This window comes from Pogoniulus pusillus, chromosome 24 (genome assembly GCF_015220805.1).
Source record: "Pogoniulus pusillus isolate bPogPus1 chromosome 24, bPogPus1.pri, whole genome shotgun sequence".
In the NCBI taxonomy this organism is placed as follows: Eukaryota; Metazoa; Chordata; class Aves; order Piciformes; family Lybiidae; genus Pogoniulus; species Pogoniulus pusillus.
In genome coordinates this window covers 12318792-12333094 of record NC_087287.1, presented here as the reverse complement: position 1 = coordinate 12333094, position 14303 = coordinate 12318792, and the positions used below count along the sequence as shown (strand labels likewise).

The 14303-nt window shown below is 39.6% G+C and overlaps 1 long non-coding RNA gene across 3 annotated transcripts in view; it reads right to left on the bottom strand.

Moving 5' to 3' along the window:
- The window catches only part of LOC135186162 (uncharacterized), a 67832-nt gene extending 54177 nt beyond the window's left edge, over positions 1 to 13655 (bottom strand). For 2 of the 3 annotated variants that reach the window (XR_010306737.1, XR_010306740.1), the window contains exon 1: positions 13569 to 13638. This is a non-coding gene — a long non-coding RNA (uncharacterized LOC135186162). Of the gene's footprint in view, positions 1 to 13568 lie in introns of all 3 variants that reach the window. The other variant, XR_010306739.1, reaches the window with a different exon arrangement.
- Between the last annotated feature and the right edge of the window lie 648 nt (positions 13656 to 14303).

Genomic DNA, 14303 nt, shown 5'->3' with positions numbered 1-14303 from the left:
TGAGTACACAGTTTCTGTTGCTTTATTTTACCAAAACCTATATACGCTCCAAGATCCCAAACTCCAGTCTAGGCTGCCCCATGCTGAGCAGCATATTTTATTTCAACAGCTCCACTGAAACAGTGTTTAAATGAAGCCAGTCTCCTCCCACAAGTATGCATAGATGCTCCTCCAAACTATTTTAGAGCAAGAAACTGGACACAAGCATAGGAGGAAGGACAGTCTCATTCACATAGTATCTAACATTTTAGCAGACCAAGTAAAAAGCCAAAGTTGGCTACAGCACCCAAACTCTTCATCAGAAAAAAACTCTGTCTGTTATTAGGAATTCAGTGCATATTCTTCCCTCCAACAAGTCATAAGCAGACTTTTTGCCTCTCCACCAGTATGGATGTTCCTACTTAGCCAAGGTAATAGTGCACCACGTGAGGAAGCACATGGATGGAGAAAGCAAAGGGATAATGGCACAGATGCGAGGCTTCTCATTAGAAGAAACCCATGGGGATACATGCAGTAGGCACACTAATCCCTGCACGCAGCTGCAGAATGAGACTTGTCAGGCACAAAGACATCTGTGTCTACTGGAGAACGATCAGAAAAGAACTGTGCTTGTGAGGTTAGACCACAGAGGACAGACTACCTTCAGAACTAATGACAACTAACATCAGCCAACCACAACATTTACTTTTTTCACCCTTTGTTCAGATTTCTCTCATTAAACTCTCTAAAAACTCTTGCTTCCCATGGCATTTGTATTGGTTCAGACCAGAGTTTGACCAATTGATCATACTTGCACTATTTCGCTGTTCAATGACTTTTAAAAATATATTCTCTTAACACACTTGTGTAGGCATGTGAGAATGTTTCTTCATAGCAAGTAATATTGTTGAAGTGTACAGTAGCTTGAAACCATCTTTAAACCACAGAACATGTAGCATGTGCACAGTGGCAGGACAAACTCCTCTAAGCTACTCTCGCCTGCCTGCTTTCAGGTTTCCCAATGCTGGTTTCTTCGCTAAAAGCCATAATGCAAGTGACAGTTCCAAGAAGCTTATGATTCTACAAACTGTTAGATGTTAGTGATCACCAGCACAAAGTTACAGAGGATGCTGTTTCCCCATCTGAAAACTCATCATGTCCAAGTCAAATATCTGTCCTATCTTGACTTGGACTGAAACTACTGAATTCTGAACATAACAAATAGCCATAAATTATTACACTGAGTAACATCAAGCAGCCTAGAAAGCAAGCAAATGAAGGTGCAACACATCATAAGGCAAACGATAAGTTGAAGAACTGGATGGCTTCTCACATGTATTTGCCTCATTTTTAAATCAGAATTGTTGCTGTGATTTTCATCTTATGAAAGTTTTAGAGGCATGGTGCTCTGAGACTTAACAGGAAGCCAAGTCCTTTGTTTTTTGTCTAGCACAAGAATGGCACTGCTGTGCAACCACTTTGTGACCCATGTGAAAACATCTCAGCAAAGCACAGAGTCTTCCTGCTTTTAAACAGCAGTCTAATTAACAGAAGCATCTGGAGCTAGTCTGATACTAAAATACACTCGCAGAGAGATCACACTGCCTACGTGGCACTAAGTAGTTCTGTATCACATGTGTTTCAGAGCTGACAAAAATATCCCATAAAGCAAAAAACACACTTAAATGCCTCCTCTTTCACCCTCAGTTACCAGCCACCACTTCAGCAGTGGTAGCAGTTTACTGTAAAGATCTGGCTTAAAGCAGCTGGGCAGAGGTGGAGGTGAGACAGTGCTTTGGTAGTTTCCTTAGCTGAAGACAGTTCACCAATCCAGTTTACAGTGTGTTCACGTGGGGATCTACAGACCCAAGTAAGAGGTCAACATACAGTGATGTCAGGACATGAGTTTAAGTCTGTTTTGACACTGAAACAAGCCCTTGAAAGAACTGCACTTTCCGCACATGGCACAAGGGGATATGGAGCAGTTAAGACAGTAGGAAAAACAGAAGATTGCATTTTTATAAGTCTGTTCACCTAGCACTTCTAATACTTTATGCACTACATCAGTGTACCCAAGACACTACACTGGAGGCCATTCCACAACTTGGTAGTATAACTAATAGCAGGTCACTAACCTACTCAACAAATGAGTTGTCCAAAGCATAAACAGGGAAATGGAGTACAGAAAAAAAATGGAGCTGAGAACAGAAGACCATTCTTGCAGGCAATTCCAGCTACCTGGTCAGTAAAGGGGGGATGCCATACAATATTCTTTAAGAGGGTGAATTTACCAGCGTCATACCTTGAGGATCTATTATGTCCCTTGACTGCCTCCATGCAACACAACTCCAAGCCCCAGAGCAGTACATCCCCAAACTCAAATTCCTTCCTTTAGCCTCTTACCCCTCCTGCTCTATTATCCTAACTGTCTCCAAAACAAGACTCTCTATGCCATCCTTTCCTAACTCTACCCCATCTACTCAGCATCTTCAACTCTTAATCCTCTCAAACATACACAACATATAGAATTAATTTTATTGCATCATCTTGTGATAAATACAAGTGGTATTTTTTCAGGACAGCTAGTGTGAGGTCATCTTATACAAGAAGGCTATGCAGACCAGTTTTCCAAGACTGCAGGTGGTTACTTTGCTAATGCAGAAGACAGTTTCTGTGTTAACGCAACTAGAAACTACAGCTTTGTCTCATGTGATTAATTCCTGCTTTGCTAGATTGTGAAATAAAGAGTAAAGACTCCATTGCCAGAACTAAAAGCTATAAAATCAAACACTCTCATACAAGTACTTACAGTATTTAGTGGCACCAACCACTAAATACAGGAATTGTTTCCAAGTACACCTTAGTGATGACACTGAATTTCTTGACAACAGCAGAGGTGGGGATATTTTCCAGCCCATCTGTAACACAGACACTTCCCTCATGTTTCTTCATTGCATATTTGAGAAACAGAATCTGAAGAGTGATTTGCCATTGGAATAGGCTGCCCAGGGAGGTGGTGGAGTCACCGCCCCTGAAGGTGTTGAAGAAAAGACTGGATGGGGCACTTAGTGCCATGGTCTAGTTGATTGGATAGGGCTGGGGGATAGGTTGGACTGGATGATCTTGGAGGTCTCTTCCAACCTCATTGATTCTATGATTCAAAGCCTTGACCTATTCAGTGGAGGTTAAAGATTGCATGTTCGAATAGGCACTAACTTGGGCAATTTGGTCAAATTCTCCTGACAGTTGTTTGCATTCTGGGAACCTCACAGAGGAGAAAAAAATTCTTTTGATATTCACATTTCTAAGCACACACTTTTCTGAATATTTTCAAGAGAAGATGATAGCATGACTCATTTATATATATAAACCTGCACATACATGTGTACAAACCTACATGCACAGCAGATACGTACAGGAATATGAAAAACTACATCTAACAGAGAAGTAGATTCTCCTTTCATTTTGCCTTCTGTTCTGCTCACTCCAGGAATCTATTCCTGATGTTCACAAAACTAATAGTTGATAATGAATTCTTTCCTAGCTTTCATGGCTGACATCAAGGAAACACCTGGAGCAAAATTTGTTCACTGTGGTTTTGTGTGTTTCTGTTTTAAACATAGTGCCTATGCTGTTTGTCTCTGGTAAAACATTTTTATTTTGCTTAAACATTTTATTGGCTGAGGCAAAACCAAAGCAAAATAAAACACACAAGTCAACAAAAGGATCTGCTATGCCTCTACAAGTGGAAAGAGACCCTGAACAAATCAAGGAACTGGCCCAAAGCCAGGAAGGTGTGCCACTGTGCGCACTTGTGGCATTTTAGCCACACATGAGTCTAAGAGCCTCATTCTCCCTTGTGTCACCAAAAGAGTAAAAATGGTTGTAACTCTTAGGAGAGCCCTGAGTCCCATTTGAAGCACTTGTATGGTACTCAGAATTTTGGCATTTATTCTATATTCATCTCAATAACCTGAATCTGCGAGATTCAGAATGTATTCTCCTCATCCAACAGAAAGGAATTGCTGCTATGAGAGACTGAATTATCTACTGAAGGTGACTCCAGAAATTTCAAGCAAAGATCTATGAATCACATCTAGAAGATACCAACATTTTGAAGTATAGAGTATTTTTTTATATTACATTCCTTCCTCCTTGTTTGCTTGAGATTTGAAACCTCCTTGGATCTAGGTACTAGAGATTTAGAACTACCTGTTCCAAGATCTGAACTATTTCTAATGACAACTTCTGTTCTAAGTAACTTAGAGAGATGAGAAATAGAGCTAGCTGAAAAGGTTTGATGTATTTCAGGATATCTGCTTTTAAATGACTTTGACCAGTTCTGTAAATTGAATAAGAAAAAGAAATTGGAGAATTTAACATTTCACAATATCAGGCACACCTGTTCCACAGGTACAGGCTTTATTATTCAATCCAAATAGGGAATTTCTAACCTACAGTTAGAGCTCTGCTTTACTGTCTTTGTATGTTTGAAAATTTCATCTTAAACAGTCTTAAAACAAAGTAAGCAAGATCTTACTCTATCACCTCTTTGCAAAAGTATCACTTCCACCCAGGGTAGAGACCAGACCCCCTTGTTAGCAGGAAGGGGCCATTTCAAAGCCACCACAATGCTTGTATGAAAACCCTGGTGCTTATGCAGACAGCTTAAAAAGGCAACTATGGAGTCTATAAATCTCAGCATCCTCCCATAGTTTTCTGCTTTAGCTGACTGTGGAGAAGAGCAGCATTCTGTGGGACATTTTTTCTTCCTGTGATACCCTGCAGCCAGCCTATCTCTGCAAAGAAGCTTCACTGGCAGTTCAATCAATTCCACAGCTTCATCTGTGCTTTAAAAACAGTGTACATGGAAAAGAGGGAATAAAGGGGAGCTTCTAATTCTGTTTCTTTATGAATACTTATGAAAATATGTGGAACAAAGCCCCTTCCTCTGCAAGAAAATTTCAAGCTTCCTGTAGGACTCAAAGGGAAAGTAACACAACTCATTTTATATATCAGCTCATATAAAGCACATGGTCTCACAACAGGCTTTTCCCTAGTTTTCAGGAAACTGCTTCAGAAATGGAGCAAAGCAGTCTAAAGAAATCCCTTCTCCTGCTTCCACAAGAGGGAAAAATGTTATTAGGAACATAGCCAACACTCAAGCTATCTCTGTTATTTCGTTAGCAATGAGCTCTAGCCACCTTACACACACAGAAACAACACAGGAGAACTGACCCCAGGTACTGCCAACAGTGGAGGAGTTCTATACTCAACACTCAGCAGACCTAAAAAGGGCCAGTCGACTTGGACAAATCCACTTGACCCGAGATTCTCTTCCTAAACTCCAAGATGCCCAGAAATCAAGGAGTCATGCTAGCCAAGGGCAGCGCTTTGGCTACCGTGGCCATTCTCCTGAGGGTGAGCTCCTCAGCAAAGCATTCTGGCAACAACACTGATATGACAGCCCCCAGGTCAGCCCTAGATAAAAATCACAACCACAAGGAGGGCACCCTAAGAATCATGATGAATCCACCTAACTCAATAAGTAATTATCCTTTAGCTTTCCTACTCTACCTATAGGGAATATTCAGAGAAAAAAGAAGTTATGTGTACATTTTTTGCTCTGCACGCAGGACAGAGTTACATCAGGTAGTGCAGTTAGATCTTTGGGGTATCCTCTTTGCAGAGAGATAGAATTAGTACCACAACAGGATAACCAGGAAAAGAGCACAGGCACACAAAAATTAGCTTGAAATACCTGTTTACGTGTTAGGACCAAGAAAGAAAAGGTGAAATAGGTTACATAACTAAGAGTTAATTAAGAAACTTCCTCTGCTTAGAGAGAAGTTTGTGCTAGTAGAGAGAAGATAGTTTTGGAAAATATCTGCACCCTTGAAACAGTACTGCAGAAGCAAAACACTGACTTCTGTGGAGAGCACCTTCCAACTTTCCAAAGCTGCCCAGATCTCTGGGAAAGCCAGCGATAGCAGGTTTGTGTTGGCACAAAACAAGTGCATCTCTTATTACATCTGCTCAAACGCCACTTAACACTGAAAATTCTAATAACCAGTCAGGGATCTCACAAAACTCGAAGTAGCCTAAGACATGCCTTGAATTCTAGCACACATCAATCCTTTCTTTTCACATTTACTTGGAGAAGAAAGAGATTAACTAGGTGGAATCTCAAGAGAAAGGGAGTCTCTTCTCCATTCTGGCACAGACTCGATCCAAAATTTAAATAAATCATTTAATCTTTGAGTCTTAGCTCCCCAGCAGTAAAAACCAGGCAGCAGTTCGTGTATTCTGTTCTTTGTCTCATTTACATCGGTTGTAAATGCTGAGGGGCAGGGGCCATCTCTTATTATGGATTTGTGCAGTGTCTAGTACAATAGAGATCTGAACACAGTGGGGCCTTTAAGAGCTATCTCATGTTTGAAGCACATTCAAAAGTATATTGTTCCATACTATGTGCATTTCCCAGAGCTTATTACAGTGAGAGCTAAACAAAGATTCATAATCACAGAGTACAAGTTAGTGTCAGAAATGAAGGGGTCAAGAGAAGTACCTACTGATAATTGCCTGCCTCCCCTACCTAGACTACCAACAATACAGCACGTGGGAGAGGAAAGGGGAAACAAAAGCTAAATAAGTCTTTGGTGAATAAATAATAGCAGAGAGCTTCTAAAAAATCTCTCTCTAAGTTCTGTAGCCCTAAACTGCCTGGGAAGAAAAAAAAGTTTCCATAAATCGACATGAATAAAGAACAATCCTCCTGCTTTTTCTGGGATGAAGAGCCACCTTTTCTCAGAGAAATGCACGGCAATCTAGAAATCCTATTAATAACATTAGAGTCCTGAACTTTAATGTATTAATGAATGAATGTGCAGCCATGCTGTAATCATGAATTTCAGCATTGCCTTTGATGCTTCATTGGGCACAAAGCTCTTACAAAATGTTTGAAGTGTCTGGCTGTGTAATAATGATTTATAATTCTCTTGAACCAAAGCAAAATTTGCTAGTAAAAAATCATTTTTGAAATAAAAAATAAATTGTGACTGGAGGGTCTGGGTTTGTTTCAAAAAGAGATCACCCACAAGCAGCAAATTATTTAAAAAGCCATTGGTTCTAGTGTGTTGAGATAGGGAGCATACAACTCAGAATTTCAAAGTAGTGTTAATTAAGATCAGTTTATTAAAACGTCAATCTTTTTCACCAAAAAATTTCTCTAGTATGAATGCTAGCTGCAAGACCATTATGTTCAACTTTCCATGAGGAAAAGCACTTTTTCTGATGCTATAAATTCAGCTTTATCCCTTTTGCTATTCTTCCTTTCCCCTGCCCCCATCTTTTCTGTCAGGGTTTACTTGTACAATAAGCAGTCTTTGTAAGTCTGTTAGATTACTGCTTCCTCCCTCCCCCTGCAGTATCAGGAAGGTCTCTGAATTACATTAAAACAGCTGTGTTTGGCATTGAGGGGGGAATCTTAAAGTTTGATTAATTTTCTTTCTCCCTTTTCAGTTCTGTTCAATACAAAAAGTCAATGAAAAATTACTCCAGAACAAAGTGGAATGGGCCTGTACTTGAAGGTAATTTCACAGCTTAATTATTACAAGTGCTTCCACTCCAAGACTTCTTTCTCAGGAAGTGTGAGGGAAAAGGGTGGACAGAAATTAAGCTAGCAAGAATGTGTCCTTATCATGCTCAAAATGGTTATTTTTACAAAGAGTTTTATCTGAATTAGCCAATTATAAAAAATAAAGAAAAAGCTGCCAAGAGAGAAAAAATGGACATGGTACATCTTGAGACACCCCATGGGAAACTTGCTGTCAGTTTTAGCAGAACCCCTACCTCCCATGAATCAAAGATATGCTAAGGCTTATTAAATTATGTCCTGTAATACAAAGGTTGTGGGGTTTTTGTCATCAGTTTTCAGATTAAATACTGTGAAAGAAAGTACAACAGACCTGCAACCCTGTACCTCACCAACTAGTCTCTTCTATCCCCCTGAAAAAAAAATCCTGTTAATCAATAAGGTGAGCCATAGTACTCTTTCATCTTTCTCAACCAAAGGGATAGAAAGATTTTATCAAATCATAAACAAACCTCTCCTGTCAGCCAGTAGGTTAGCGAGGGGATTCCACACACTCTTAACTTCATTGAGTTCTGATGTACAATTTGATACAGCAAACATCTCCTCAGTAAACTGCTCATATGTCAACCCATAAAGCAGAATATTAATATAGCTTTTGGAGGAGGCTATGAAGTGCTATTTCTGGCCAAATAAAGAAACCCTTTAAAAGAGTAAGGGAGTAGTCAAATTCAGTGCTAATATATTCACTCAAACAGATTGCAGATTTGTTTGCCTGTGTGGCCAAAATTATTGCTTTGAATAAAGCCCCTTTGAGTTATTTAAACAGAAAATAATCCTCAAAAATGTCCCATTTTTAGTTTAAAATTGTTCCCTGTATAAGATTATTTTCACAAACAGGTACCAAAATTTTGATCTATCAATTGCTTGTTTTTTATACATACACAACATGATTAGTAAATTATATTCTGTAAATATAGTGCATATATATAACAATATATTGTGTAATATATGTTTAATATAACATGCCACATTTGTACACATATTTATACTAAACATTGGTGTGTACACCTATAGTGAAAATGTCATTAATTAAAACAGAAAGAAGTAGGCTGCTAAAGTCCTGACTGAACTCACTAGAGTGTCTCTAGTCTAAAGGCAGATGCATCACTTCAGTTGGAAAGTATAACTGATACCTTCACATCCTGTTCAATTTCCAAATCCCAGCCCCTTATGTAACCTTCTGTAACAGGGATATTGCTGTGCTTCTGTTCCCTACAGCTTAAAGCAGTTCTTTTGTATTTAAGTCAATTATATTCAAGTGCAGTACTAGTTTCCACCCAAATTTCTGTTTTGAAGTCATGTATAAGCATCACTGCACAAGCTACTACTCTGCTTCTCATAGGAGAACAAGGACTGTAGCAACCACTGCTTGATTCAAGAGAACTGATCTATGACAGAAGGCACTGAGGAAACAGCCTTGGATCCATTGCTGCAAGAAGTATGGTTCTCAGCATTAGCCTCTCATTTACATGAACATGCTATTCCAGGTTGTAATTTACCTAGCTCATCCTGAGATAGACTTTAAGCTCATAGAGGAAAAAATTCCTTTTCTGATGATTTCCACCAGGTTTCCCTACGCAGACCCTGTTTGCTTGGTCTCAGAACACTATGTCTCGTGATTTAGCTTCCTCTCACTTAAATCATGGAATCAACCAGGTTGGAAGAGATCATCCAGTCCAACCTAGCACCCAGCCCTATCCAGTCAACTAGACCATGGCACTAAGTGCCTCGTCCAGTCTTTTCTTGAACACCTCCAGGAATGGCGACTCCACCACCTCCCTGGGCAGCCCATTCCAATGCCAATCACTCTCTCTGGGAAGAACTTCCTCCTAACATCCAGCCTAGACCTCCCCCGGCACAACTTGAGACTGTGTCCCCTCGTTCTGTTGGTGTCCAAGAGAAGTTCACTCTTTTCTCTTGGAGATTAAACATTTCCTGCCTCAACTCCAAGGCTTTTTTTTTTTCAAGTAAAAGAAAACAACTAAGCCTGGCAAAATGCATTATCAGTTTACACTCCAAAACACAAAAACCCCATGCTACCTGAAATAACAAGCCAGTACTTAGAAGTACGATCTCTAAACACATTCCCTAAAGCTACTCATTGAGAAAAAAACAAACAAACAACATGCACCGAAATCACCCACCAAAATGCAATTAAAATCTGCAAGGAAGCAAACAATCCAATTGCTTCCATCCTCACATGATAGCATGGGGTGAGGTAGAAATCACATTCAAATATGACAAATACAGCAATCTGAAAATGTAACATTTTGAAAGCAAAGTATCCAGATTTAAAACATTTGCTACAATATGCCAGGTTGGACATATTTCAGCACTGCAGTAAGTCAACGTGCCTATATCCTTGGTGAGAACAGAGTTTTAAGGACCTGTTATCTTTTAATTTATATTACTGTAATTTAAGTAGTCAGTTATTTTTATGCATTTATACATCAATATTCCACACTTGTACAGCATAAATATTTCTATTTAAAAAATCATCCATATAATGACTGACCAAAAAGATGATGTAGCATTCAAATCCCTTCCAGGCAGGATATAGGCTTTTAATGTGAATGGACCAACATCAGAAGAACAGTTATATTGAGATCCCAAATTCCAGTACTGTCATAGCAGCCTCAAAACTAACATTTATAGGGGCACCGCACAAACCCAACTTGCATAAAATCAGACTCAATTTAAATATAAGTCAGTGCAACAAGTTTTAGAGGAGTAGGACAGCCCTATTGCAATAAAAGAAGGATGAACCAGAACTGGAGAGGACTCTAAGAAGAAAATGTTCTCAAGCCAAATATTTGAGCACCCTTAGCTAAGCACGAAAAGACGCCGCAAGCAGGCGATAGCTAACCGAAAAGAAGAATGCAATTATACAGGCATGGGTGAGTTGACACCTTCTACTAGCTCCACCAGTGCAGGCTCTGTTGCCCTACTTCTCTTTTCCACTTAGAATTTGACACCTTTCGACGCTGGCTTTTTCCCTCTAGGACACTTGAGCTGCTAATGACCCTCTTCTCAACAATCACAGAGCTGCCAGTATTTTTTACCTGTGTATCTCTCTACAGATTTTTATCACGGGTCGTCTTCAGCAGCCACAGTCCACATTAAGTAGCTATGCAGGAAAGCTCACCAAAGGACAAATGTCTCTGACAAGTTCAAGCCTCCAGCATAAAAATCTAGACTTTTGCAGGGATCTAGATGCCAACATTGTAAAATCAGCACGTACACTTTAGTTATATGCAGAAACAACAAGGAGGTAACACAACACTAAACAGCTTCTCTGACTTCTTCCCTTGTTAGGCTGAGACCCACTGCCTTTGAGCTCTGAAGTCTCCTTTACGACGTTGCAAATTGAGCAAAGCTAGACAACTCATTCTCTAACGGCACACTATACAAGCATTTAAACACCTTCAGCAGGACCTCACTCTTTGTGGAAAACAGTATCATGTTGTAGATTTACACCATCTTTTGTCAATGTGAAAAGGACTGTCACGTAACTTGAGTAAAGAGAGAGAAGGGAAATTTAAGTAAGGGAGTAAAATGTATCCTAGACACAGCCCTTTACTCACAAGTCCAAACACAGCTAGTACCAATGCACTGCTAAGTATCTGAGGACAGACTGGACAGACTCCACTCTTCTACACAGCCCTGAAAATGAGGAAAAAAAGCTTCTTTCAAACTAGATGTTCTGAGGTATGGTAGCTTAGTATTTCTTTAGCACTTCCATATTCTTGGGTAGCATGCATTGGCACTCCTTGCATCAAGGTATTATTCTATTATTACCTATTTAACACCTAGTTAAACATTACTTAACCCACTGGCATAAACCCAATACATCCCCATTAAGTTAAATATTGCTAATGCACTATTGTTTAAATTAAGCACTAGTCTAAGCAGCAATAAATGTCATTCACTGTCATTAGGCTAAATTGGTTCCCTGGGCAACATACTGGGAACGCAGGTGTCCTGATTACATGGGTCCTCATTAAACACAGTACACTACTTCTTAACAAATGGAACTGAAGCTGATTGTAACAAAAAACTCCTTTTTTTTCCTGGAAGGAGGGAGCATGCACAAACACAAGTACCAGAACACACATGTGCCCATCTCCCCGCAGCAACTCCCAGATCCCTTTACACAACGACGTTTGCCAATTGTGTCATGGCTTAGTAACAGGCCCTGAGCACAGAAGAGACTCTACCAAGATAGGAATCTAGGCGAGAACAAGGAACTATTGAAGCCAAGCGTCCTCCTGCAGAGAGCTCTTTATGTGACTGAAACCTTGAAGCAGATAAGGCTCAGCACAGATGGAAGTACTGCTCCTATAGTAAATTGCGGGACCAGAGCTTGAGATGATAATCGCTTGCTATTTATCAAGGATTGTGTCGTCTGTGAAGACCCTAGCATACCTCAGGGGGCTAAATGATAATGGGATATACTGTATCTCACACACCTGAAGTATTACAGATCAGCTCCGATAATACATTCATGCTCTTACTGCATTTTTCAGTTACTAATGTGACCAAATAGCCTAAAGAGTATTAGTTTAATAACCATAAAATGTCCACAGATTTACACAAATGTGCTACCTTTTTTTTAATCCTCCCCCTCCTCCTTTTTAAAAGAAAAATGAGCTTTGGAAATGCTAGCTTCAGTATTTCTGTGCACTAAGGGATTCATGCATCGGGAGAGTTAAGAAGTGATTGTAGCACTGGAATCGTGTGAGCTGCTCCTGTTAACTGCTTTCAGAACTGAAGGGCAGCTGTTGATCCTTGCCTTGAGGTTAGCTATTCGATATCTAGTTCAGTTTTTTTTTTCCTTGACAACATGAATCCTATATATCATTTACATAATGCAACACACTTGCATTCTTCTGATGGGCCTCAGAACTTAGATTCTTAACAGAAACATGAGAAACACTGGAAAAACAATATAGATGTCATCCATTAAATTATTAGTTTTACTCATTGTCCCAGTGCAACCTTTTAAGTAGAATATTTTCAGCCTGGAGATGCAGTCCTTTCCACACAGGCCCTTAATAAAACCATATGTAAACTGAATAACATCAAGAAGTTTATTGATTCTACTGAAATATGAAAACCCAAGCAACTCATTCTATGGCAACTACAGCAAAAGAAGAGCATTATGACTTTATGTAGTAAACATTAAAGATTTATATGTTGGGCATCAGCTACAGAAACTTAAATGAAAAATGGGCTCATATGAATAATGAAAGCATTTTGTGTGGCTAAAGCAACAGAGGTACAAATTCACTAGGTGTACAATCACATGCACAGAGGAGCAGTCTAGCAGGGCTATGCTCCTTCACTAGCTATTTGTGGGGCACTCAGAGTAGAAAATATCATACACTAAGATGTTGAAGTGGCTCTCTCCTTCCCTCTGTCTTAGCTAGCAAACCAAGGGTCAGGCAAAAAATCTGACAAAATCACAATAAACCTTACACAAGAATTTACCTAGAAGGGTTTACATGAGAAGAGAGGCAATGAGGACGATTCTAAAGGTGACTACTGTGAATAGGTTTGGATTAAGGGGAGTGAAACAGAGTTTCTTGCACCTAGAACTGATGAAAAGTAGTGTGTGAAACTGCAGCAACCGCTAGAAAAGCCTCTCCAAGCACCAAGTACTTTAGACTACTTAGTTCACCGTTTAGTTAATCAACAGTTTTCACAATGCTTGTAAGGGTGCAACTGCAGTTCACATAGACACAAGAAACAACGTTGGAATGCTGGTGGAAGGGCACTAACAGCGTGCACAAGAGGCCAGAAGCACTCAGCCAATATTCTGCCCACAGTTTAGTAGACCAAGCTCAATGATGCACAAATTTGACAGCCCATGGGTACATAAGAGGTTTACATTTAAAATTTAACTTCACTAAGGATTGTTATGTTCGTTTCTTACCTAATTTAAATTCCCTTCTTTTCTTCTGGTCTTCACTTCCATCGGTTGGATCACAGGAAACTTCTGAGAGCAATACCTCTGTCGTTAGTTTCCTTGGGTGGGGGTTTTATTCTTTCTAATCAGGTATATGGGAAACAACTGAGGTAAAAAGGCTAAAAGACAGGTGCTGATTGCAGGCACACCTCTCTAACAAAACAGAACGATTTCACAAGCCAGCTATTGAAACTCGTTAAGCACCTGAAAAGTTTCCTAGTGAAGCCACCCACTGCTATGGAATATGCTTATAAGCAGAGATGCAGTTGGAATTTTGACGCTTTGCATAAAAGAGTAGAGAGGTTCAGTTAAAATCACAGAGGCCTAGGACTTAGATCAATAAAATATCCTAAAAGTTCAGTTCTGAAGCAGACTCTCCCCAGCAGAAATAACAGTACTGCTAAGATGAGACAGCGTCATTTTATTTACTAAGCGGAGATCATAATATTAATACACTGATAGCCTACAACTTAAGTATCAGTTTAATCTCAGATTTCTAGAAACAAACTTCAGTGAAAGCCAGCTGAAACAGTCTCCAAAACTATTCTACTTGGTTAAATGACTTCCAACTTTAACAAAATAAAGAAGAAACACTGGCTACATAACAGACCATGTAAATATATTCACCTGTGGCTTTTTCAGACAAAGAAAAAAAAATGTGGAAGGGAAAAAGCAGAGAGAGGCAATAGAATGCCAGTTGGC